This window comes from Oryx dammah, unplaced genomic scaffold, assembly GCF_014754425.2.
Source record: "Oryx dammah isolate SB20612 unplaced genomic scaffold, SCBI_Odam_1.1 HiC_scaffold_20, whole genome shotgun sequence".
Classification (NCBI taxonomy): Eukaryota; Metazoa; Chordata; class Mammalia; order Artiodactyla; family Bovidae; genus Oryx; species Oryx dammah.
The window spans coordinates 35,130,373-35,158,361 of record NW_024070204.1 but is presented as its reverse complement, the minus strand read 5'-3'; the positions used below and the strand labels follow the sequence as shown (position 1 = coordinate 35,158,361).

Sequence of the window (27,989 nt, the reverse complement as noted above, 5' to 3'; positions counted from 1 at the left end):
ATTTTACATAAAATTTAAGCTGAGATTCTCCATTCTAGACTCCATCTGATCTAGTCTATCTTCTATCCAGAAGTCATCAACCATGGCTGCACATTAGCCTGAAGGGACCAAACAATAGATCCCACCATTAGATTTTGATTTAATCTGGGGCATGGCCCAGGCAAGGATATATCTCCAAAGTGCCCCCATAAGGTTGCCAGATTTAAGAAATAAAAATACAGAATAGCCAATTAAATTTGAATAAACCACATTTTTTTTTAAATTTTAAGTATATCCTATGCAGTATTTGGGACATAGTTACAGTAAGAAATTATTCCTGTTTATCTGACATTTAAATCTTACTAGGCATCCTGGGTTTGTTGGTAACACAATCCCCAGGTGATGCTAATGTATTTCTAGGGTTGAGGACCTCTGCTATAAAGAAACCCACTGTTATGTAATACCTACCCTGGAATTTCCCTGAATGGTCCTGATTTCCCATATTCTCTCCCAAGGGGGTCATGCCTCAAACTTGTGGAAGGAAAGCCTTTGTCATGGTGACCATGAGTATCATTAGGCCTGAGGAAGTCTAGTAACATCAATGGATGAAGAAAGAGCCTTGCCAGGTGACCAGTATACATAGCATATGTCCTGTATTTAATGATTTTGTCCTGTGTCATATATTGACCTTGTCAGAACTCTTCAAATGTCCTGTGTTCAACTATTTGGGGAATAAATTACAAAAATTTGGCAGTCAAAGCTATTTTTCAAATTGAAAATATAGGGTATCCTATATATTTTTATTTGCAAAATAGGGCAACTCTATGGAGAAACCACTCTGCTTAAATTCCTGGGGAATTTATCCTGAGAAACTTGTCCTTTTAGATTTGGTACTTGTCTGAACCTCTGTTAAGGTTTTCTACCCCAGACCTCTGAACTTCAGCAGGTCAAGTCTGCTGGAAAAATGTGGCTATTCTACTAGCCAAGAATTCAGATCATTCTTTGCTGTTCCTGTTATTTAAGTTGAATTTAATAGTTTGGCACTTGACTCATTCATATATCAAACATAGGATAAATTAATATTTACAGATATTTGTTGCTAATAAAATGATCCAAAACTTCTTGGTTTTTTCCTTCTTGCATTATTTTGAAAAGAATAAAATTATGACAAGCAGTGGCTATAACAGAAGAGAACTGAGACCTATAGATAAGCCACGATGGACATGCAATGAATATTCATGGATTGCTGGCTTCCAGATGGACCCTAGGGCTGTAGATGCTACAGAAGAGATGGGAGGTTTGCTGGATCTCGACTGTGGTCAGCCAGATAACATGAACATTGTGAGAAATGCTCGGGAGAGTCTTGATGAGGACCCAGTAGCTGGGGGTGAGCGTGGGGTGGGGATGATGATAGCCTTATGTAGAGAGAGCCTGGGACACAGCTGAAGCACCAGCCAGCCTCCAGGAGACAGTCTTATTTGTGTCACCTTTTTTCCTTCATGTCACTTGGCATGGTTTGTACCCTCATTCTCACTGTGGCCCAGGAAATAGCAGATACAAAGTCTGAATTTGCAAGTTGGATGTTCAGGTTGAAGAATCATTCCAGCAGGCATCAAGAAAGTCTGAAGAGATGAAAAGAATGCAAGGAGACTTAGATATGAAAGGTAAGCAGAAATGTCAACACCATTCTAATAGGAATCTCAGAAAGAAAAGCGAGAGCACACAGAGGGAAGGAAATAGCCGACAACAAACAAGCACATATTCAGAAGGGTTTAATAACGTGGTTAAGAGGTGCTAATATATATCAGTATAACTATTAGGTACATATTCAATAATAGTACTAATGTATATACATGTATGAGGAGGGCATGGCAATCCATTCCAGTATTCTTGCCAAGAGAATCCCAAGGACAGAGGAGCCTGGCAGGCTACAGTCCACAGGGTCACAAAGAGTCAGACACGACTGAAGCAACTGAGCATGCATGCATGCATATACATACATACCTTCATTTCCAACAAATGAAAGTTGTATTTTTTCAAGGTCATATGAAACTTCACAAAAATTGGACATGCTCTTGGCTAAAAATAATAATAATAATAAGATTCTAGGCATCAATGTCACACAGATCCAGTGCAATAAAATTAAAAATTCATATAATGATAGTTTTTTTAAAATTCCCTATGTCTGGAAACCAAAAAAAGATACCACTAAAGAACATTTGTATCTAAGAGAAAATCAGATAGAAAAATTATTAAAAATACAGAGCCTTATGGCCAGGAAAGCTTTGTGGTTTAGACGCTAAGTCATGTCTGACTCTTGTGACCCCCATGCACTGTAGCCTGGCAGGTTTCTCTGTCCATTGGATTCTCCAGGCCAGAATACTGGAGCGGGTTGCCATTTGTTTTCTCCAGGGGATTTTCCTGACTCAGGGATCGAACCCACATCCCCTGTATTGGGATGCTGATTCTTTACCACTGTGCAACCCAGGAAGCCCTTAGAGGGCTAGGGCAATCTTTAAATATATGTAAACAAAGAACAAGAAAGATGGAAAATGAGCTAAGTATTCAACTCATGAAGGTAAGGAGTAATAGAGCATACATAAAGAAATAAAAAGGAAGAAGATAAGAAAGATAACTGATATAAACAAAGAGAGAAGCAGAGAAATAATAACTATGAAAAGTGAAAGCTGGTTTCTTAAAAAACTATGATGATTAAATGCGGGCATGTGTGTGCTCAGTTGCTCAGTAGTGTCTGACTCTTCGCAACCCCATGGACTATATAGCCTGCCGGGCTCCTCTGTCCATGGGATTTCTATGGACAAGAATACCCACACAAGAATACTAGAGTGGGTTGCCATTTCCTCCTCCAGATCTTCCCAAGCCAGGGAGCTAACCCAAGTCTCCTGGGAATTGCAAATAATATAAAGAGAGAAAAGAACTTATAGAAATATAAGTTTTAAAAAATATTATAAAATAATAAGCAACTTAAGGACAGCAGACTTGAAGTTATATATTCATATATAGCTGCATAGCAAGATGGATGGATCGTTATACAACAATGGTTCTCAAAATGTGATTCTGGGATCAGTAGCTGCATCACCACCTGGAAAGTTCTGGAAAATGCAAATACTCAGGGTCCTCCCTAGACCTACTGACTCAGAAACTGGGAGTGGAGCCAGGAATCTGAATTTCAATATACCTCCCTGCCTTACCCCAGGAGATTCTGATACCTGCTATAGTTTGAGAACCTTTGGGAGAGGTGATAAGGGCTATGGAGGGAGAAGCAGGGGGATGGAATACAGCAGAGACAGACTTGTTCTTTTAAATAGAATAATTAGGTAAAGCCTCACTGAGATAGGTGACTTTTGAGTAAAGCACTAGCAGAGAAAATGAAGAGATTAAATAGATATATGAATAAAAAGTGTTCTTAGGCAGCAAGTTCCAAGGCCCTGAGGCAAGATTATGCTTAACAGGTCCAAGAAATAGCAAAGGTGTCAGTGTAGCTGGAGCAGATGAGCCAGGGAAAGAGTACTAGGAAATGAAGTTAGAGAACTAGAAAGGTGAAGAGGGAAGGGTCTGTGGAGCAGATGCCACTGGGCCTACGCCTGATTCATTCACTGTGTGTGGATTCTGTGTGTGTGCTCAGTCCTGTCCAACTCTTTATGATCCCATGGACTGTAACTTGCCAGGCTCCTCTGTCCATGGAATTTCCCAGGCAAGACTACTGGAGTAGACTGCCACTTCCTACTTCAGGAAATCTTTCTCGACCCAGGGATCAAACCAGCATCTCCTGTGTCTCCTGTATTTGCAGGCAGATTCTTTACCACTGCACCACCTAGGAAGCCCCTAGATGAGAACGTTTCCCATCACTCTGGATGCACTTTGTTGCACCAGCTGAGTTCAGTTCAGTCAGTTCAGTTGCTCAGTCGTGTCCGACTCTTTGCGACCCCATGAATTGCAGCACGCCAGGCCTCCCTGTCCATCACCAACTCCTGGAGTTCACTCAGATTCACGTCCATCGAGTCCGTGATGCCATCCAGCCATCTCATCCTCTGTCGTCCCCTTCTCCTCCTGACCCCAATCCCTCCCAGCATCAGAGTCTTTTCCAATGAGTCAACTCTTCTCATGAGGTGGCCAAAGTACTGGAGTTTCAGCTTTAGCATCATTCCTTCCAAAGAACACCCAGGACTGATCTCCTTCAAAATGGACTGGTTGGATCTCCTTGCAGTCCAAGGGACTCTCAACAGTCTTCTCCAATACCACAGTTCAAAAGCATCAATTCTTCGGCGCTCAGCCTTCTTCACAGTCCAACTCTCACATCCCTACATGACCACTGGAAAAACCATAGCCTTGACTAGATGGACCTTAGTCGGCAAAGTAATGTCTCTGCTTTTGAATATGCTATCTAGGTTGATTATAACTTTTCTTCCAAGGAGTAAGCGTCTTTTAATTTCATGGCTGCAATCACCATCTGCAGCGATTTTGGAGCCCCCCAAAATAAAGTCTGACACACTGTTTCCACAGTTTCCCCATCTATTTCCCATGAAGTGATGGGACCGGATGCGATGATCTTTGTTTTCTGAATGTTGAGCTTTAAGTCAACTTTTTCACCTCCTCTTTCACTTTCATCAAGAGGCTTTTTATTTCCTCTTCACTTTCTGCCATAACGGTGGTGTCATCTGCATATCTGAGTTTATTGATATTTCTCCCAGCAATCTTATTCCTTAAGGATTCCTAAAGTCATTCACCACAGGGAGAATTTATGTAGGGAACTAATACAAGAGGATGGAGTCATGGAGAAGCCACATAAATGGGTCAAACACCATATGGAGCACCTCAGAACTCCCCCAAATATTATGCTTTTTTGCAGCCTGGTGCCAGGCCAAGCTGTCTCTGGGCCTCTTCAGGACTGTTCTTGGTTCTTGCTACGATGTCTAGCTGAGCCTCTTGTTCCCTGCTTCTAAGGAATGGTAGGAAATTTCAATGTGACTACTCATTCATTCCTCATTTTGGTGAAAAGGCAAAATTACTTCTAGAAGTAGTAGTAAACTGACCCAGAGGGCAGACACAGTTAGCCTTGGTTTTCTTTGCGGAGAAGCAGCAAACCTCATGGTTAGGAGCACAGACTCATGAAGGGGGGTGGGTAGATGTGCTCAAATGCCAGTTCTAGCTCTGCCAGTAACAAGCTTGGACAAGCTACTTAACTGAGTTCCATTCTTCCTGTCTTGAAAACTATTCAATAATAGTGACATCATTAGGTCTTTTCATGACTTTCAACTACATGACATGCTAAGAGCCTAGTAGTCTCCTTCATACATATCTCATCCTAAGTAATTGTAAAACTGTTATCATTATGGAATTTGTTTTTAACAGCTCACCCCAAATCAGATTCCTGCATGCCAATGTTGGGAGGGTCCTGCTTTCCTTGTGTGCAACTCCAGGGCCTCATAATAGCCTCAGATCTATTCTGCAGCAACCTTTTCTGCTCTGCTCTCCATCACTGGAGGGAGGGGAAGTACAGAGGGACCAAGAGAGTGCCCCTGCAGACTGCAGGCCCACAAGCTCCCAGGACTGGTGACTTTGGACTAGGTTCAGCTAGCAGTGGGTAGCACTTGCTGGGAGAACCTGGGCTATCTCTGCCCTTCCTGTTCAGCCATGGGTGGCATTTTGTGCAGAGGCTGTATCTCCCCTGTAGCTCCACCCACTACCTGACAACCCCTATCTTCCACAGGGCTATCCTGGCCCCTAAGCTTTGGGAACATTGCTTCTTCCCTTTGCCCGTAACATTTACAGAGCAGCAATAAGGTTTCGGCTCTTTTTCATCTTTGACATACCTCTGCTCTTTGTTCATTTCTCTATTCCTTTGTAAGTGTTCCCTGAATTCAGTTCTCTTTGTGGTAATATTGGAAGTGGTTTCCAAATTCTTGGCTAGAACCTGACAGGCACTCATATTCTCTCATTAACATTTGCTCCCTTATTAGGGCTTGTTCTGAATTCATTCCTTGACTGTATTTGGGGGCGAGGAAAGTAAAAAAACCAAATGCCATAGTTCTTGTGGAAGATTGCAAGAGCATTTACTCCAGGCTTTCACTTGCTGCAGCTAAAAATGATGGCCTTCCTTTTGCCCCACTGTGGCCCAAACTAGAGCTAACCTCGGAACAGAGAGACCCACACACTGGCAGGGACATTTGCATTCAATATAGAAAAGATTTCTATGAAGTATAAAAGGTATGACCAAAATGAAAAAGGTCTGCATTTTAAGCTCTGTAGCTTCCTGATTTCAACTTACTACCAAGCTACAATAATCAAAACAGTGTGGTACTGGCTTAAGGATAGACATACAGATAAATGGGATAGGATTGGTAGCTCAGAAATAAGTCCTCACATTTATGGTCAATTGATTTTCAGCACAGGTGCCAAGAACATTCAATAGGAAAAGACAGTCTTTTCAAAAATGGTGCTAGGAAAACTGGATATCCACATGCAAACCAATGAAGTCTGACTCTTCCCTTATATCATGTGCAAAAATTAAAGTGAGTTCAATATTTGAATTTAAGACCTAACACTATAAAACTCTTAGAGAAAATATAGGAAAATCTTCATAACTTTGGATTTAACAGTGGTTTCTTAAATATAACAAAGCACAAGTTATAAAAGAAAAAATAGATAAATTGAACTAAAATTTAAAACTTTCATACATCAAAAGATACTGTGGAAAGAGTGAAAGTATACTTCACAAAATGGAAGAAAACATTTAGAAAATCATATATCTAACAAAGGATTAATATGTATAACATATGAAGAACTTCTACAATTCAGCAAAAAGACATTCAGTTTAGAAATAGACAAGAGACTTGAATAGACATTTTCATATGTATATATACATACACACACACAAATAAACACATGAAAAAATTCAACATCATTAATACTTGAGGAAATGCAAATCAAAACCATGATGAGATGCCACTTCACACTTATAGGATGATTATAATAAGATTTTTAAAAAGCAGGAAATAGGGCTTCAGTGGTGATGGTGGTGAAGAATCCACCTGCCAGTGCAGACATCACAGGTTCAGTCCCCAGTCCAGGAAGATCTCACAGGCAATGGGACCACAAAGCCTGTGCACCACAACTATTGAGACTGTGCTCTAGGGCCTGGGAGCAGCAACTGCTGGCCTCACATGCAGCATCTACTGAAGCCCCTGAGCCCCTCACCAAGAGCAGCCACCACAAGAGAAGCCTGAGCGCTGAAACAGAGAGTAGCCCCTGCTTGACGCAACTACAGAAAAGCCCGCATAGGAACCAAGACCCAGCACAGCAAAAAATAAATAAATAAACTTATATATAAAAAATAGCAGAAAATAAATGTTTGTGAGCACATGGAGAAATTTGAATACTTGTACATTGCTTGTGGGAATGTAAAATGGTGCAATTACTATGGAAAATAGTCTGGTGTTTCTTCAAAAAGCTAAACATAGGATTACAATATGATACAGCAATTCCTCTAAGTACATACCCAAAGAAAATGAAAAGAGAGATTCCAACAGCTACTTGTATACTGATGTTCATAGCAGCATTATTCACAATAGACAAAAGGTGGAAACAACCCCCTCCATCAACAGATGACTGAATAAAGAAAATATGGTATAAACATGCAATGGAATATTCACATCTATGAAAAGAAACAAAGTTCTGATACATGCTACAGTATGGCTGAACCCTGACAACATTATGCTACATGAAATCAGCGAGATATAAAAGGGAAAATTGTGCATAATTCTACTTAGATGAAACATCTGGAATAAAAAAATTCAGAGACCCAGAATGTAGATTAGAGGTTATCAGAGCTAGAGATAGAGGGAGAGGAAGGCTAGAGAGAGAGGGATGGAGAGTTATTGGTTAATGGGTAGAGTTTCTGTTGAAAGAAAGTGAAGTCACTCAGTTGTGTCCGACTCTTTGTGACCCCATGGACTGTAGCCCGCCAGGCTTCTCCATCCATGGGATTTTCCAGGCAAGAGTATCAGAGTGGGTTGCCATTTCCTTCTCCAGGGGATGTTCCTGACACAAGGATCAAACCCAGGTCTCCCGCATTGCGGGTGGATGCTTTACCCTCTGAGCCACCAGGGAAGCCCCCGGGAAGTTTCTGTTGGGGTGATCAAAAAGTACTAGAAATAGTGGTGATGGTTATACAACATTGTGAATATAATTAATACCACTGACTTGTACACTTAAAAACAAAGTGGCAAATTTTATCCTATACTTTTTTTTTTACCACAATAAAACAACTTTTAAGTCTGTAGGCTGATGGACTAGCTATGAACATAGATAAACGTGATTTATATATGAGTTTCTCAGTCGCCCATCTCCCACACTCGTGCAGTCAGTCTCGTCAAGTCTGCTCCCAACTCTTTCCTGGGTAGATTTCTTGAGTTATGTCAATGACTGAGGATCTTTGCACACAGAGAGAAAGGGTACAAGCTTAGGGAAAGCTGTGATGTGTGTGAACAAGGAGTCAGGGCAATCAGCAGGTTGGAAGCATGCTGTTTAGAGGGATGGAGTGAAAGAGGTTTCAGTAGCTGCTGAGAAGGGAAATCTTTGGGATAAGGGCAAGATATCTAAAGAAGTTACAAGCAGCCTTCAAGAAAATCTACAATTAAAGATGGGTCTTAATTCTTAAGGAGGGACAGAGGAGTATTCCTGTTTCTTTGCGTGCACCGCTATGTAAATAAGAACAGAGCTACAAGGAATGACTTTGTGCAGTCTTCCTGAGCAACAGACAATGGTCATTTAACCCAGAAGGAGGCCCCCCAGCCCCACCCCACCCCATCAGTAACATTTTTCAACCAACAAACCTCAAACTTCGTATCTGTAAGCATTAGAGGCAAGACTGTGCTGCCAACAACAACAAAAATGTTCCTCCAGGAAATTTGTGAAGCAAAACCTCTCTTGTCAGGTGCCATTTTGCTCTCAGAGGTGCACTTTTGAATGCTAACATTTCAAGAATTTAAGCAGCAGCTTTCCAAATGTGTTCCAAACTCAGGTTTCTTTACTGATGGGTCCTCTCACCCCCCAAACACACATGCATTCTTTTTCTTTTTTAACTTTCTTCTTTCCTTTTTTTCCCTCCAGCTGCACTGAAAGGCTTGTGGGATCTTAGTTCCCTGACCCAGGATTGAACCCGGCCCTTGGCATTGAGAGCACGGAGTTCTAGCCACTGGACCACCAGGGAATTCCCACACATGCATTCTAGTTTCAGCCTCTGGCATGTCCCCCCCCGACCCCGATCTGCAGTGTTCTCCCACTTGGAATGTTCTCTCAGCTAAATCCCACTGAGCCCCCAAACACACCTCTTCCTTGAAGCCCTCTCCAGACTCCAAACTGCAATGAAGTCTCCTCCCCAATCTCTCCTGGCCATTGTTTTCTCTACCACACAGTGTCAGTTCAGTTCAGTCACTCAGTCATGTTCAATTCTTTGTGACCCCATGAACTTCTGGATGCCAGGCTTTCTTGTCCTTCACAAACTTCTGGAGTTTGCTCAAATCCAGTGAAGGAGTCTGTGATGTCATCCAAGCATCTCATCAGCTGTCATCCCCTTGCACCTCCTGACCTCAGCCTTTCCAAGCATCAAGATCTTTTCCAATGAGTCAGTTCTTCGCATCAGGTGGCCAAAGTATTGGAGTTTCAGCTTCAGCCTCAGTTCTTCCTGTGAATATTCAGGACTGATTTCCTTTAGGATGGACTGGTCAGATCTCCTTGCTATCTAAGGGACTCTCAAGAGTCTTTCCCAACACCACAGTTCAAAAGCATCTATTCTTCAGTGCTCAGCTTTCTTTACGGTCCAACTTTCACATCCATGCATGACTACTGGAAAAACCATAGCTTTGACTAGACGGAACTTTGTCAGTAATGTCTCTGCTTTTTAATATGCTGTCTAGGTTGGTCATAGCTTTTCTTCCGAGGAGCAAGTGTCTTTTAATTTCATGGCTGCAGTCAACATCTGCAGTGATTTTGAAGCCCAAGAAAATAAAGTCTGTCACTGTTTTCATTGTTTCCCCATTTATTTGCCATGAAGTGATGGGGCCAGATGCCATGATCTTCGTTTTTTTGAATGTTGAGTTTTAAGCCAGCTTTTTCATTCTCCTCTTTCACGTTCATCAAGCGGCTCTTTAGTTCTTCACTTTCTGCCATAAGGGTGGTGTCTTCTGCATATCTGAGGTTTTTTATATTTCTCCCGGCAATCTTGATTCCAGCTTGGGCTTCATCTAGTCTGGCATTTCTCATGATGTACTCTGCATATAAGTTAAATAAGCAGGGTGACAATATACTGCCTTGATGTACTCCTTTCCCAATTTGGAACCAATCCATTGTTCCATGTCCAGCTCTAACTGTTGCTTCTTGGCCTGCATACAGATTTCTCAGGAGGCAGGTAAGGTGGTCTGGTTCCCATCTCTTTCAGAATTTTCCAGTTTGTTGTGAATGTTAAAACTACCACACAGTTTAGACCTTCGTAATGTCCTGGTTCCTACAGTTCTCTCATAGCTATCACAACAGCATGTAATTCCCTTACAGATGAGGCCCACAGCACACATCTGGGGGGTTTTCGAATCTGACAATAGCCCAGCACCAAGTTAGGCACTTAAGAGGTCCTTAGGAAAGTTGTTTCTTTACTTTGAGTCGGTCCACATGATCTTACCTTTCTTAACAGCACCCCACCATCACCACTGCTACTACCACACACGTTTCTGTCTCCTGGTTCCTACTTTCTCATCATATAATATGAAGTCATGCCACATACTGAAGGTTACTGTGTAGAGTGGTTACCACTAGAAGGTGTTATTAACCACACCAGGACAATTCCTGGAAGTTGCCTCTCAGCAGCCAATCCTTCACCTTCCTCAATAGCAGAGCCCCAGTTTTGTCCATGTATCATACACTCAGGAGGAGGTGAATGAATCTGGTCTAAACCAATTAGAGTGGCCTATTCAATTTTCTCTGCAAAGCCAGAGGCAGTCAGGTGACCCAATTTTGAGTCAGGTGACCCAATTTTGAGTCAGGTGACTCAATGAGATATATAAGGAAGTCAGTTGGGGGTTTCTGGGAAAGATTTTTTTTTTCTGATACAAAGTGGTCAGTTGAAAAATAAAAGCCTTCATTAAAAAAAATTGAGGCATAGTTGATGTAAAATATTATGTAAGTTTTATGTGTACAATATTGTAGTTGTTCAGTTGCTCAGTCATGTCCAACTCTTTGCAACCCCATGGACTACAGCACATCAGGCTTCCCTATCCATCACCATCTCCCAGAGCTTGCTCAAACTCATGTCCATTGAGTCGGTAATGCCATTCAGCCATCTTGTCCTCTGTTGTCCCCTTCTCTTCCTGCCTTCAATCTTTCCCAGCATCAGGGTCTTTTCTAATGAGTATGCTGTTGCTGCTGCTAAGTCGCATCAGTCGTGTCCAACTCTGTGCAATCCCACAGCCGGCAGCCCACCAGGCTCCCCTGTCCCTGGGATTCTCCAGGCAAGAACACTGGAGTGGGTTGCCATTTCCTTCTCTAATGCATGAAAGTGAAAACTGAAACTGAAGTTGCTCAGTCGTATCTGACTCTTTGGGACCCCATGGACTATAGCCCACCAGGCTCTTCCGTCCATGGGATTTTCCAGGCAAGTGTACTGGAGTGGGGTCCCATTGCCTTCTCCATCTAATGAGTATAGTGATTCATAATTTTTAATGGTTATATTTGATTTATAGTTATTATAAAAATATTGGCTAGATTGCCTGCATTGTACTATATATCCCTGTAGCTTAGTAGTAATTTATATTTTTTAATCCCTTACCCCATTTGCCTGTCCCTGCTTCCCTATGCCCACCAGTGCCTACTAGTTCTCTGTGTCTGGGAGTCTATTTCTGTTTTGTTTCATTCATAAGTTTGTTTTATTTTTTAAATTTCATGTGTAAGTGATGTCATACATTATTTGTCTTTCCCTGCCCGGCTTATTTCACTTAGCAAAATACCCTCCAAGTCCATCCATGTTGTTGTAAATGGCAAAATTGCATTCTTTTTTATGGTTGAGTAATATTCTATATACCACATCTCTTTTATCCACTTATTTGTTAGTGGACATTTTGGTTGATTTGATGCCTTGGCAATTGTAAATAATGCTGCTAGAAACACTAGGGTGCATGTATCTTTTAAAATTAGTGTTTTCAATTTTTTTTTTCAAATAAATACCCAGGAGTGGAATTGCTGAGTCTATAATAGTTCTATTTTTAGTCAGAAGGAATTTTGGCTCTCTTCCCTCCCTTTCTTCCTGGAAAGTTATCATGTGAAGAATGTGATTTTGGAGGCATTGCAGCCATATTGTGGCCATGAGGAAAATGTAGTTCACAGAGGATGGTAGAGAGCCATCTGGAGTGTTGAAACTTATCTTGGAAACTTCTGTTTCTGCACTTTTTGATACAAGAAAAATATGTATCTAAATTAATTTCAAATGTCCATGATGTTACCCTCACCCCTTTCTAGACCTTTCAGGGCAGCCCAGGTGGCTAGGCTAATGAAGGCAAGACTCAAATGCAGCTTTCTTCTTTCTTTCTGCTCACCTTCCCTCCCCAACCCTGTAAAGCTGGAAGATAGAACCTTGGGATAGGACAGACATGAATTCAAACAAAGTCTGTCTCTACGATATCCAAGACAGGGTCAGCTGTTTTACAATCACATCATGATCCCAAGAACTAATGAAATCACCAGCAATGTTTTGAGACCTCAAACTCAACACAGTTGAGTCTTTTATCATACTTATCAAATCCATTGCAAAAGGATGTCTGTGATAAGCACCATGAACTGGAACCATCTGGCTGTATAAACATACAGAATGGTAAGGGTAGAGGAGAAAAGTGGAAGGAGTATCCAAAAAGAGATTTTGGTCTTGTCTGCATTTGATCCTTAATGTCTTCTTTTGCTTACATAATGAAATAATCATTAATGATAAGGTCTTTTTTTTTTTTTTTTGACAGATGTCTTCTCCTGATTAAGGTGATAATCTCAAGTTTCAAGAAGCCAAGAACTGCTTTAGCCTTAAATACTTTTTCTTTAGAAACATAAAACAAAGGACCTTGTGACTTGGCACATCAAGAGTTATTTAATGATAATTAAAACCCCTATAATTTTGATATCTTTATTGACTTACCCATAAACAGCCCAGGCTGTGCACTATGACACTAGTCTTTGATAGGTTTATTCCTCTGCCTACATGAGGGAACGCTTTCCCTTCTTCTACTACTCAACCAGCAGCTAGTGAAAGATAGTGTCCTCAACTCCCACACAAGCCAAAGGGATTTAAAATACTTTACAAATCAAAGGCTTTTAAATCATGTTTAATAAAGGAAAAATTTAAGACTTTTATATGGAGCTTGTTTTTTTTTAAACATTCTTTTAGAATAAGATTCAAATCTTTGGCACACTGAAGAGGCACATGAAATATAAATCGAAACCATTTGCATTATTCAAACAAACAAATGCTTTTGCTTAACATATGGCACTTCAGAACCTCATGAGGAACTCACATAGCTGAGTCAATAAGTGACTGATAGAAAGAAAGGTTCACGTCACAGAAGGGCAGATACAAATATCTGATCACTAATATGTTCAGAACCCTTGTGAGTTAAAAAAAAAGAAAAGTAAATTAAAATGACAAAATAAGATACAGCTTTCCACCTATCAAATTTTGGAAGAATTAGATAGATCCCATATACAGGTTTGTGATGTAAATGCAGACCTCATGAGGGTATAAAGTGGTACATTTCTAGTAAGAAATTTGGTCATTTCTGTTAAGAACTTTTAACATGCATACTTTTTGACCCAGGAATTTCCTTGCTATGAATATCATATAGCAGACATGCACTCACAGCATGTGTGTCTGTGTGTTCCTTACCTGCTCACACCTAGTGTGTGTGTGTTCCTTACCTGCTGATTGATCCAGGGTCTGACTTCAGCCAACCAGACTCTGACAGTGTGGGGCAGAGAGACGGAGACTGAGGAGTAGGCTGGGTCTTGCCATTTTGATTCTAGATTATCTGCTATGTTCTTCAACTTCCAGAGCACTTCCTAGCTCTTTCCAATAATCCCATTTTTGCATGACTAGCCAGAATCGCTCTACCTTTAAAATGTTCAGACTTCTTGACCAGGAGACTACTTTTAGGAAACTGGCCTATGAAATTAATTGAAATTTGGACACAAATAATACCAGGATCCTTTATAATATAAAAAAGCAAAAGTATATATGAGCAAAAGATTGGGGAATGATTAGTAAATTATATTTCAGCCATGTAAAATGAAAAATTATAAAGTCATTTAGAACTGTGTTTCCAAAGACATTTTAATGACACAGAGAAATCCTTATGATATGATATCAGATGAAAAAATAAAATTATAATTATGGTATTATGTCAACTGCATGTCATAAATGCATGCACTTTAAGATAAATGGAGGAAAAATACAACAAAATAGTTATCCACAGTAGTGACATTTTGAGTGATTCTGATGTTTTTTTCATCCTTTTTCTATTTCCAAATTTTTAACAGTGAGGGTATATTACTTTTATAATTTATTTATTTATTTTTTAAAATTAATTAATTTATTTATTTTTAATTTTTACTTTACAATTCTGTATTGGTTTTGGCATAGATTGACATGAATCCACCACAGGTGTACATAAAAAAAATCTTATTTTAAATAGGATTAGGTGAACTCTGACTTGTATTCATAGTGAGTGCAGTGTTCACTTGGCCAGTTCAGGGCATAGGCATCCACCTAGCTTCACATTTGTCTCTTGGAGCACTTTTATATATTCATCTGTCCATTTATTGTTTTTATTTTGAGGATAATTTGTTTTTCTATAGTCAAAGATGAGCTATGTTCTCCACATGTGCATTAAAAAGTATTAATATTCCATCAGCTTCCTGACGTCTTGATCTCCACTTATTTCATAGCTACTTGCTGGCCATCAGCAGTCTCAGTTTCACTTCTGTCATGGGGGCCAATCCTGGCTTTAGAAGAAAGAGTTGAACAAGGCTTCATACAATATTTAGGGTCTAAGCAGGAATAGTAATTGCAAAGTAAGATTATAGTTATCCTGCAAAGTGGGCTTCCCAGTTGGCTCAGTGGTAAAGAATCCACCTGCCAATGAAGGAGACGTAGGCTTGATCCCTGGGTCAAGAAGATTCCCTGGAGGAAGAAATGGCAACCCATTTCAGTATTCTTGGCTGAGAAGTCCCATGGACAGAGGAGCCTGACAGACTATAGTCCATGGGGTCAAAAAGAGTTGGACATGTCTTAGCAACTAAATAACAACATTGTCTGTTGCAGACATTATGTAGGTCTAGTAATTTGCCCTGATTAACCAAACATTTTTCTCTTTTGCTCCAGGCAATGTGATGAGCACAATACCACAGGCTTTCTAGAACTGTGGCTTGGCATTCCTCTTCCCTTTTCTTTTCTCTTTTTCTATTGCAAAGTTAATTATCCACTGATAAGCTTTCCAGGTGTCGCTTACCAGTCAGATTGCCTGTTAGGGCAGGGGGGAACTAAAAATTATATACCTGAGCCGCCTGCTGCTGCTGCTGCTGCTAAGTCGCTTCAGTCATGTCCAACTCTGTGCAACCCCAGAGATGGCAGCCCACCAGGCTCCCCTGTCCCTGGGATTCTCCAGGCAAGAACACTGGAGTGGGTTGCCATTTCCTTCTCCAATGCATGAAACTGAAAACTGAAAGTGAAGTCGCTCAATTGTGTCTGACTCTTCGAGATCCCATGGACTGCAGCCTACCAGGCTCCTCCGTCCATGGGATTTTCCAGGCAAGAGTACTGGAGTGGGGTGCCATTGCCTTCTCCGATACCTATGCTTAGATGACTCTAATTTAACCATGGAGAGGCAGAGAAGAAGCCAGGAATTAGCATGGTTAAGACACCGCAGCTGACTTTAATCTATGGCCAGTGTCCAGAACCACTGGCTTATTTGTATGGTTAAAGCCTGCCATGTATAATAGGATCTAACTGAATGATTAAAAGTGATTAAAATAAGCTATCTGTCCATTTCAGGTATATGTACCCACCCCTTATTTCACTCTATGCTTCCACTGTGACTATCTTCTCTAAGAGCAACCATTTCTAGGTCCTAGGCTCCAGGCTATATATTTCCATACCTACTTGCTATCTACAAGTCTGTCCCCTAAGCCTCTCACGTCCACATATAGATGGACCAGCTAGTTCTCTCTTCTGGCCTCTCACTAGGCTATGTTATATCAGTGATGGCACTATCATCCATGCTGCTGTCAAGCTAGACAGCTCTGATACCTCTCTGGCTCATTCATTTATCCTTAACATCAGATTCTATGGAACAGGGCTTGTAAATGTATTGGCCTCCAAAAGTCAGGCTGGAGAGGGAAATATAGGAAGGGTCTGGGAGTGACAACAGGGAAACAGATGGTACATCCTCCATCAAAATGCATTCAAAGCTCAATGTGTTAAACACCACAGGCCAGACTGCGAGACTGATGTCGGTTTGCAATCCTTGTATGAAGCCTCTCTCCTTTGTATTCTTCTTCCACTCTCTCCTCTGCCTTCTCTGTGCCACTGATCTAATGAGACCCTTGTTGTCTCTTACCTGAGCTACTGGGACAACCTGACTTCTCTCTGTTACCCACAGTAGTGCCTGGGTCACCGGAGCCACATCAATATTCTGTTGAGTATCCTGGAGTCCTCAGACCGATCTCAGAGCTGGTTTTCACTCCCTTCTTTACCACTTTTTAGCAGTATGATCTCAGACAACTTACCTAGCCTGTCTGTGCTTCAGTTTCCTTACCTATGAAATGGGAATAATAATTGTGGTACTTAGTCCATCAAGTTGTCACAAAGATTAAATTAGTCCATATATATAAAATTTAGTTTGTATATTTATTATATTTAAAGTAATATATATTAAATTAGTCCATACATATTGGTCTATATAATATATATAAACTTAGTCCAATTCCTAACATGTATGTGTGTGTGTATGCACACATATATGTGTGGGCTTCTCTGGTGGCTTAGAGGGTAAAGAATCTGCCTGCAGTGCAAGAGACTTGGGTCAGGAAGTGATCCAAGTCAGGATCCCTGGGTCAGGAAGATTCCCTGGAGAAGGGAATGGCTACCCATTCCAGTATTCTTGTCTGGAGAGTTCCATGGACAGAGCAGCCTGGGGAGCTACAGTTCGTGAGGTCAAAAAGAGTCAGACATGACTAACACACACACACACATACATATATTTGTATGATCACTATTCTATTATTTGTATGATCACTATTATTTGTATGATTACTACAAATGTTCATACTATTATTATTATTTGTATGATCACTATTATATTATTAAATAAAGTCCAGCTCCTTCAAAAACCTTCCAGGGTCCACTACACTCTGGGCCCTTCCTACCTTCCAGTTTGCCCTGTCAATACCTCACTCCCACATACCAGCATTTGCCACACTGGATTATTCATCTGTAATTTCCTGCCTCCTGGCCTTTTCTTACCCTTTGTTGCCTGGGATGCCCTCATCCTTATTGCTGGCTAATGAAATTCTGTGAATTCTTCAAGTCCAGCTCATAGCAAACTTACTCTTGACCCCAACGCGATGCCCTAACTTGGAGTTGTGTTCTCTCTCCTAGGCAATGTATTTGCCCTTCGTTTTTTTCCTTTAACAATTGTGCCTTATATGACAGGAGACATTTAGGGCCTCCTTCTTTCTCCTGCCTCCCCTACAACCCCTGCTGTCCAGAAAACTACAAGTTCCTAAAGGCTGAGTTCTTGTCTTGTTCATGTCTTAAACACATGGGATATTTTAAATGTATATTTTATGACTTTGTACTTAGCAGAGTGCCTGATATAAAGGAAGTTTGGGTAAAGTTTGTTGAAGAGAATTGTTAAATGTGTGTAGACGTTCTCATGTCCATTCCATGCTGAAACAGACACTTGATAATTATCTGGTGACTATAAATAGGGAGTGAAATTGGACACTGAGGACAAAATCCTCCTTCTGAGATCCAGGTGGTCTGACCTGGGTGCCTCCAGTGATGAGAATGCTAGGGATCTAATCTATCCATTCCTCTGTGTGTGTCTATTTGGACCTTTTGGGTTGCAAGTCATACTGAAACTTGATTCAACCAGATTTAAACAATGGACAAAATTTGACACCACCTGCAAATGAAACAGAACGGTTCACAGAAGCTTGACTCTAGCTCAACAATGTAACCAAAGGCCAGGTTCATCCTCTCTCTCCAATCTGTCTTCTGCAGGTAGTGTTGAACCCTAAGGCTGGCTGCCCCTACAAGATGGTGGCCAGCAGTTTCCAGGGCATATATGCTTCCTCATATGTCCACTGGTAGGCCTGCCATGTTGCACAACTCCAGGGCACAACACTCATGGAACTAAATTAAATACAATGCCAACAGTGTCCTCTGGATTTGTGCAGCACAATTGCCTCTGGAAGAGGGAATCTCTCCAGGTGGCTTACATAGAAGAGAGAAGAAATTTCTTCACCAGCAGCCTTCAGAAAACATCTTGCTACATTCATAAATCCCATCTTCTCTGCCACCCAAAGACCTAGAATGGGACCATTTAGGCTGACTGTGTCGGGCTCCAAGTTTGGGAGGCCTTGAGTTAGTATCGAAACAAGAAAGATGGTCAGTGATTCAGCTAGAAGAAACCAGGGAATATAGAGTTAGCTCCATCCAACCAAGGATATCCATATAATACATAAATATATGTATAGATTTAATATATGCATACATGAAAGTCAAAGTGTTAATTACCCAGTCATGTCCAACTCTTTGTGATCCCAAGGACTGTAGCCTGCCAGACACCTCCATCCATAGAATTCTCCAGGCAAGAGTACTGGAGTGGGTTGCCATTCCCTTCTCCAGAAGATTTTCCTGACCCAGGGACCGAACCTGGGTCTTCTGCACTGCAGGCAGATTCTTTACTGTTTGAGCCAAAGATTTGGTTTACATATGCATTAAAATATGCATTGACATTACCTATGAAAATTAAGACTAATTTTCATTTACTCAACATATTTGCCTGCTACATACCTGATACAATGAACCGTTAATTATCTGCCCTCAAGGAACTAATAGTCCTTTCTCCTTTCCTTCTCTCCTTCATTACCAAGTTGAAGTGACTGAACCCTTCTCTGACTCTTCATAAAATCTCTTCAGAATCTGTTTATGGTACGTAACATTCTTCCACCTTTAAGTGATTCATGGGATCACATTTAAGCCATTGACATGTTAGAGATTGAGGTGTTGTAAGAAAGTTATGCCTGTGGCCCAGTGGGCATTTTTCTGAGGGTGACCAAGTTTCCACCAGTCAGAGAGAGGGGATTGTTCAGGATGACAGAGACCACCTTGCATCCTCAGTTGAGCCATCAGAGACAGACAGATTTCCATAACATTTTCCATTTTCATAGCATTTCCTAAATGCTCCCAGAGTTATTCCAGTCATTCTAGCCATGTTGCTATTCAACTTGGAAGACATATTTGGCTCCTTTTAAAATGAGTGATGTATTTATATTGGATCCCAGACATTTTGAGGCAATTAAAACAACGGTTTTCCCATGTGTAGTGATATTTCTGACCTCCAACAAAGTCCGCATTTCCAGTTTTACTGGAGTTAAATCTATCAGATGGGCCTGAGGAGACCAGAAGTCTGGGCTTTGTCATTTATTAGTTATTTTACTTCGAACAAGGCACTTCACCTCTTCAGGCTTCAACTTCCTTCATTAACAACGGGATGCAGGAAGTATTTATTGGGTGCCTGTTATGGGCCAGATTCTGTGCTAGATGCTCAGGATATGACCATAAAGGCAACTTCCTCACCTACAGAGTGAGTGGGAGGCCTAGATAACGTGAGCCTTCCTGTGGCTACAAAGACTACAGGCTCAAGAGACGGAGACAGCAGGTATATGTCCCCAGGTTCTGCAGCAGTTACTCATCAGCAACAAGATGTGATGAGTATAGAGGCCACCCCCACCTGTCATAACCATCTCTCACCTCTTCCTCTCATGCTGGGACCACATGATCAGGGTGTAAACTCTAGTCTGCCAGGGCCTGCAGAACTCTGACTTTAGGCAATTCATCATTTAGTTTATAGATTAGTAGGTTATAAATATCCTATCCAAAATAAGTCATATATTCTCCTTTCCTTAAAGTATATTCCCCAAAGAACAGGTGTACTTTATCTCCTCTCATATAAACATCAGAGCCTGACCCTGTAAGTTCATTTAAAAAAAGAATCCAGTGGTGGGTGGTAACATTCCTTTTGGACTCTCTGGCTGCTCGTGGAGTTGCTCTCAGAGTGATCAGTGATCATCTGGACAGCAAGGAGAAATTAATCACATTGGAAGTTTGTCTGCTGCTATAAACCAACCAAAGATAATGGTGCCTGCGGCTGTGAGGCACAGGGGAAGGAGGAATGGAGTTGGAGCCGGAGAAGCTGGGTTTGTTGAAGTCTCAACTCAGCACTAGGAGAAGGCAATGGCACCCTACTCCAGTACTCTTACCTGGAAAATCCCATGGATGGAGGAGCCTGGTGGGCTGCAGTCCATGGGGTCGCGAAGAGTCAGACACGACTGAGCGAATTCACTTTCACTTTTCACTTTCATGCATTGGAGAAGGAAATGGCAACCCACTCCAGTGTTCTTGCCTGGAGAATCCCAGGGACGGGGGTGCCTGGTGGGCTGCCGTCTATGGGGTCGCATAGAGTCAGACGTGACTGAAGCGACTTAGCAGCAGCAGCAGCTCAGGACTTAGCGGAGAGAACTTGGTGTGTCTCTAAGCCTCAGTTTTTTAAATCTGCAAATGAGTATGCCTACTCACAGTTGTTACAAAGATTATGAGAGATAATGTATGTGAAATGTGCTCTACAAGTGTTAATTATCAGTCTCCGTATTTCAGCACTTAAAGTACTTTTTCTTAGAATAAAGAGGAGAAAGACACTCCAAGGACAACTAGCTGGAATCACAGTGTTTTGAATTTGGAGAGGACCTTGATGAATATCCAGTCACCGAAGCTATTTCACAGAAACTAAATCCCAGAAAGTTTGAGTGGCTCACCAAGGATGCCATAAAAAAGTAAATAGTTTTTTAAATGAGGGTTCAGCATTTCACATAACAAGAAGACTGGAGAATGGGCTATTTTAGAAAGTCAACACTATTGAGACTCCAACATTTTCCCCTCATGTTGGCAAGATGGTTGCCACAGTCCCAAGCATCACCACCTCATGTGATGATATCCAAAGGGAGGAAGGTGTGTATGAGCGTGCGTGTGTGTGTGTTGGGAAAGAATGGGGAAGGAAACTCCCATTGTACATCTTTCCTTTGCTATGAGAATGTGACTATTTCCATAGGTTCCCAGTAGACTTTCCCTCAGGGCCCACTAACCAGAGCTCAGTTGTTATATGCCCACCTTTAAAACAATTATTGATAAAAATGAATGAGGATTACTATTCTATGGTTAGATGATTCATGGTTTTTACCCTGGGACCAGCTTCCTTGAACATGTTACTGACCCATGCCTAAATAATATTCGAAAAAGAAAAAGAAGGAAAAGTGGGAAGTAGCCATTGGACAGGCAAGACCCAAGCGGGTCTTGTCAAAATAATCCCATTCTTTCTAACATTTGCTAGGATAACTAGTGGCTCTTGTCACATAAAGGGATGACTCCATAATACCCATGGTCTAGTTTCTTCTATCCACAGGCTAATTCTTTCAAGGTTTGTGATATTTTGCAATATATATTCAGTCTATTCTTCATTGTTGAAATAAAAGGAAGTCCTAGATTAAATTCACATTAATTTCTAAATATGCTGTGCTCAGTCACTCAGTTGTGTCTGACTCTTTGCTGCCCCATAGACTGTAACCCTCCAGTCTCCTTTGTCCATGGGATTTTCTAGGCAAGAATACTGGTGTGGGGTGCCATTTTCTACTCCAGGGGACCTTTCTGAGCCAGGAATCAAAACTGCATCTCTTGCATTTCCTGAATTAGCAGGTGGATTCTTTGCCACTAATACCACCTGGGAAGTCCTCCTAAATGAGAAAGTATCTAAAATATCTATTTGCGGATTCCAAGCATTTTTTGTTCCTACTATTAAGAGGAGGTGGCAAGAATACACAGAAGAACTGTACAAAAAAGATCTTCACGACCAAGATAATCACAATGGTGTGACCACTTTCCTAGAGCCAGACATCCTGGAATGTGAAGTCAAGTGGGCCTTAGAAAGCATCACTACAAACAAAGCTAGTAGAGGTAATGGAATTCTAGCTGGGCTATTTCAAATGCTGTGAAAGTGCTGCACTCAATATACCAGCAAATTTGGAAAACTTAGCAGTGGTCAAGGACAGGAAAAGGTCAGTTTTCATTCCAATCCCAAAGAAAGGCAATGCCAAAGAATGCTCAAACTACTGCACAATTGCTCTCAGCTCACACGCTAGTAAAGTAATGCTCAAAATTCTCCAAGCCAGGCTTCAGCAATACATGAACTGTGAACTCCCTGATGCTCAAGCTGGTTTTAGAAAAGGCAGAGGAACCAGAGATCAAATTGCCAACATCTGCTGGATCATGAAAAAAGCAAGAGAGTTCCAGATAAACATCTACTTCTGCTTTATTGACTATGCCAAAGCCTTTCACTCTGTGGATCACACTAAACTGAGGAAAATTCTGAAAGAGATGGGAATACCAGACCACCTGACCTGCCTCTTGAGAAATCTGTATGCAGGTCAGGAAGCAACAGTTAGAACTGGACATGGAACAACAGACTGGTTCCAAATAGGAAAAGGAGTACGTCAAGGCTGTATATTGTCACCCTGCTTATTTAACTTATATGCAGAGTATATGATGAGAAACACTGGGCTGGAAGAAACACAAGCTGGAATCAAGATTGCCAGGAGAAATGTCAATAACCTCAGATATGCAGATGATACCACCCTTATGGCAGAAAGTGAAGAGGAACTAAAAAGCCTCTTGATGAAAGTCAAAGAGGAGAGTGAAAAGGTTGGCTTTAAGCTCAACATTCAGAAAACGCAGATCATGGCATCCGGTCCCATCACTTCATGGGAAATAGATGGGGAAACAGTGGAAACAGTATCAGACTTTATTTTTTGGGGCTCCAAAATGGTGATTGCAGCCATGAAATTAAAAGACGCTTACTCCTTGGAAGGAAAGTTATGACCAACCTAGATAGCATATTCAAAAGCAGAGGCATTACTTTGCCAACAAAGGTCTGTCTGGTCAAGGCTATGGTTTTCCAGTGGTCATGTATGGATGTGAGTGTTAGACTGTGAAGAAGGCTGAGCGTCGAAGAATTGATGCTTTTGAACTGTGGTGTTGGAGAAGACTCTTGAGAGTCCCTTGGACTGCAAGGAGATCCAACCAGTCCATCCTAAAGGAGATCAGTCCTGGGTGTTCTTTGGAAGGACTGATGCTAAAGCTGAAACTCCAATACTTTGGCCATCTCATGCAAAGAGTTCACTCATTGGAAAAGACTCTGATGCTGGGAGGGATTGGGGGCAGGAGGAGAAGGGGACGACAGAGGATGAAATGGCTGGATGGCATCACTGACTCGATGGACATGAGTCTGAGTGAACTCTGGGAGTTGGTGATGGACAGGGAGACCTGGCGTGCTGCGATTCATGGGGTCACAAAGAGTAGGACACGACTGAGCGACTGAACTGAACTGATGTACTAGGAACTATTCTCAGTGTTATTCACACATGGTACTGGAATAAATGTTCATCTCTTTGAAAAAGCCAAGTAAATCCTGCTTAAAATCTTAAAGAATTAGATATTTTTAAGACAATATTTATGGAAACTTGAGATTAGTAAGACCTATCATAAAGGAAAGGAATAACATTATAAAGGAAAATTTTAAGTTGCAAAGCGTTTTTAAATTCCAATGCACCCCAAAAGATAAAGAACAAACTAAGAAAAATTATTGTAATGTCTTTGAGAGGATATTACTCTTCAATATATATAAAATTTTATAAATTAGTAAGAAAAGGAAGACAACACAAAAAACAGTCAAAGGACTTGAACATATAACTTATAAAATGAATGTGCATGTGTTCAGTCATGTTATAACTCCTAGAAACCCTTCAGACTCCCCTGTCCATGGGATTCTCCAGGCAAGAATACTGGAGTGGGTTGCCATGTCCTCCTCCAGGGGATCTTCCTGACCCAGGAACTGAACCCATGTTTCTTGCACCTCCTGCATTGCGGAAAGGTTCTTCACTGCTGGAGCCACCTGGGAAGCCCCAAAATAAATATAAATGGTCAATAAATAGATTTAAAGTGTTCAACCTCACTAATACAGTACATAAAGTTGTATGTTTAAGGCAATATGGTATTATTTAATCTTGTTAGGCATGATATCAGCAAGTGTTGTTATGAGTATTGGTGAAACAAGCATACTCATATACAGCTGGTGCAAAGAGGAACTGGTTCAGATTTTTAGAAATGCAAGTTTATGATATTCAACAAACTGTAATAAGGGGCATACCTTTTAACTCAGCCATTCTCCTTCTGATTATTTATCCTAAGGAAATAATCAAGGGGGCATACAAAGATGTTTTGAATCAATATGCTCACCATGGTTACTTTTAATGGCACTTGAAATTCAGGCTGTGGATCCCAAGTACACACGTCAACTTAACTGTAAATTGGTTGAACTTAGTTCTGGAGTCTATTAGAATTTTATAGATTGTGCAGCAGAAAGTCTTTAAAAATACTTTTTAGAAAGCAAGGTATTTAAATTGTTTATTCTTTCTCTTTGATAACCTCAATGACCTTTTTATGGTAAAAAATAGCCAAAAAAAGCAAAAATTACCTTCATGTTCAAATTTAAAAATTATCTTAGAAATGGTGCTGTAAATTAGATCATGTCGTGAAAATTATCCTTAAAAGGTGCCATTTAAAAATATTTAACAATGAACCTACACATGCTCCAAAATTAAAGAGAAAAATTTAAAAAAGACTTTTCAACTAAAGCCATGAAAGATTTTAAATGAGAGGAAAAGTAAGCTTTGAACAGATAGCTACATAGCATGATTTTCTGTTTTGTTTTATAATTATTGCTATTTAACATCTACACATTAAAATTTGAAAAGTTTGGATTGCTCATTTTTGAAGTTATGGTTTATGCTACACTGTGTTGTTCATTCTTTTCATTTTCATCAATAAATTTTTATTGTTTCTTCATTTTAAAAAAGGAATTAACTAGTTAATAAAAATAATTTTGAAAAGAATTCAAATTTTTGTTAATAGTTTATAAGGCTTTCTCAGCATATGTGATCAAAATAGGTAGACCTAATCGTTGCTACCATTTGTTGAGTGCTCACTGTGCTCTCAACACTGTGTCCATTAACTCTGAGCATATTAACTCACTGAATCCTCACAGAGATCTCATGAGGCAGCACCATCATTATACCCATTTTACAGATGAGGAAACAGAGGCACAGAGAGGTGATCAACCTCCCCAGGTATACACTAGTGGTGCCTGGCAAAGCAGTTTGACCCCAGGCAGTCTAATTCTAGGAACTTGGTGCTAACAATGAGGCACAGCTGCCTCAAATGCCTAAACAAGACTGGGTACCTGGCTGCCAAAGACAACTCCACAGAGCCGAAGGAGGTGTGTGCAGGGCTTCCAAACCTGTTCACAGATAAATCTGGGGAAAGCAATGAAAACACAAAGTCCGGAATCAGAATCTCCTGAGGTGGGAGCTGGAGCTCCCCCTTTTTAAACTAAGTCATGGAATAATAGCTAAAGATTTTCCAGTGTTTTCTGTGTGCCGAGTGCTGAGCTAACTGCCTTACATGCCCAACCTCATTTCATATCACACAAACCACACATGGGTGATGCTCTCTATCCTCTTCCCCTTTTAGGGGTGAGGAGACAGAAGCTTTAGAGAGGTTAGGTAATGTGCTCATGGTCACACAGCCCACGGTCACACAGCCCACGGTCACATAGCCCACGGTCACACAACCCACGGGCAGTTGGATTAGGACTCTCTGTGCCTCCAAACTTTACCACCCCTCCCCCACCCCCAAACAGGCTTCCCTGCTCAAGGGCAGGGTTCAGGGAGAAGGCGCTGATTTTGGCTGCATCAAAGGGCATCCCCAGGCCCCTGGTACAGGAGGCAGGCTCTAGGGAGTGTAGGGCCCACCTCACAATACAGAGAGGCTTCCCCAGACTGAGGGACCAGCAGACGGGCTCTAGAATAGAGCACAGAGAGCACCGACCCAGGCAGGGCCCCACAAGCCACGAAGACAACACCGAGCTGCAGAAGCAGGCTGCAAACTCCACGTGAGGGCTGATGCGCAGAGGGTATGCCCAGCCTGGACCAAGCCTCTGCTAGGACAGAACCTGCAATATGGAACCTTCTTAGACCCTCAGGACCTGCTAAGAGTATCAGATGCTTTAAGCCGCCCTGTTTCTCCAACACTCATGAAATCCAAATAAAAACAAAACAACAAAGCTCTATGTTGTTCTAATCCTCTTTTGTTCTTATCCTCATGACTTCATGTTGAAATATCAAATGCCAATTTCCTTTCAACTGCCTTAATCATCATTATTTGCCCTGAGCCACCAGCTTTTCATCACTGCAAGGGTCCCAATCTGCCACATCTTTGCCATCAGTCAAAGTTTCCTGTGGTAAATGAAGGCCAGGGTGTTTATGTGGGAAGGGGGAAATTTCCTGCCTCAGTTTAGACTGAGATGTCAATATGATAAATATCAGGATAACAAGGAGGATATGAGACAGATTCTTCCACCATCTCACACACACACACACACACACACACACACACAATTTTCAAAGGAATGGCTCTGAGAACCTGGAGCATAACACAGGGATCAGAGAGAGCAGAGAGAAGAGAGTATTGTCATGAAATTTCTGCAGAAACCTGTGCCCTGAACTCTCTTCCCCCACTTTCCCAGAGGGACTGGGGAGGTCCTCATGAAGGTCTTGCCTGGTGCTCTTCACAGAGCCCGGTGTGTCCCTGCACTGGGAGAGTCTGCATTGCCATGGGCTGGGGTCCCGAGGAAAAGGACTTCATTGGGGGAAGCAGGAGGCTGGAGGTAGACAGCCAGCTGCCCAGGACTGATGCAAGCCAAGGCAGAACACAGATGAGGCCATGTGGGTCCAGGGAGCTGAAGGAGAGAGAGGAGCCGCGTAGGGTCTCCCAGGAGGGAAAGTCTCGGCCATCCCCCAGGTCCCAAGAATCTGATTAGGAACTCCTCTCTGCCCTTCCCTCATTCCCCCACCCCACCCTTGTCCACCCCGCCACTCAGGGCCTGGGGGACTAGTCTGTGATGGGGCGGCAGAAGGGAGGAAGACAGCTTGGGTCCAGAAAGACTGCAGGCTTACTGTGGAGCATCAGGGTGTGAGATGGGCCGGGACTGGGACTAGGGACCCTTTGCAGCACTGCTACAGGGCTTGCACTGGACAAATATCTCCTCAAGCAACAAAATATAAAGAAATGACAACTGACTAAAAATAACTGCCTGCATGTACAGTTGGGCTAAATTATGAACAAGATAGAAAAAGACCAAAAAGCCCAACTGCTACTTCTGAGGGGCCAGGAACAAAAACAGGATGTTGAAAGTAGAAGCAGGGTGCTGCATTCAACACCATAAAGGGGTGGGCAGACCACCTAAGCCACCCTTCCAGCCTGACCCCTGGATGCTCCCCTACCCTCGCCCCATGTAAGGAACCAACTTGCCCCCCTCAGGGTTTCTTGTTTTTGTTCCCCACTGCTGTAGAAGGAGCCCAGATAAAGCTGTGTCTAAATTTCTTGCACAGCCTCTTATCATATTTTATTGATTAAGGAAGACCAAGAGCCCTAGAGAAGGGGAGAGTTGCTGCCGGGTCTACATTGGATATCACCAGTGTAGGCTTTCTGTCTTCTGATTCAAGACTACATGACT

General features: G+C 41.6%; 1 long non-coding RNA gene across 1 annotated transcript in view; it reads right to left on the bottom strand.

The window, feature by feature from the left end:
- Positions 1-1,042: 1,042 nt before the first annotated feature.
- The window catches only part of LOC120879355, a 77,106-nt gene continuing 50,159 nt past the window's right edge, over positions 1,043-27,989 (bottom strand). The window contains exons 2-3 of the long non-coding RNA XR_005724772.1: positions 1,984-2,058; positions 1,043-1,601 (exon numbers count right to left, since the gene is read on the bottom strand). This is a non-coding gene — a long non-coding RNA (uncharacterized LOC120879355). The remainder of the gene's footprint in view (positions 1,602-1,983; positions 2,059-27,989) is intronic.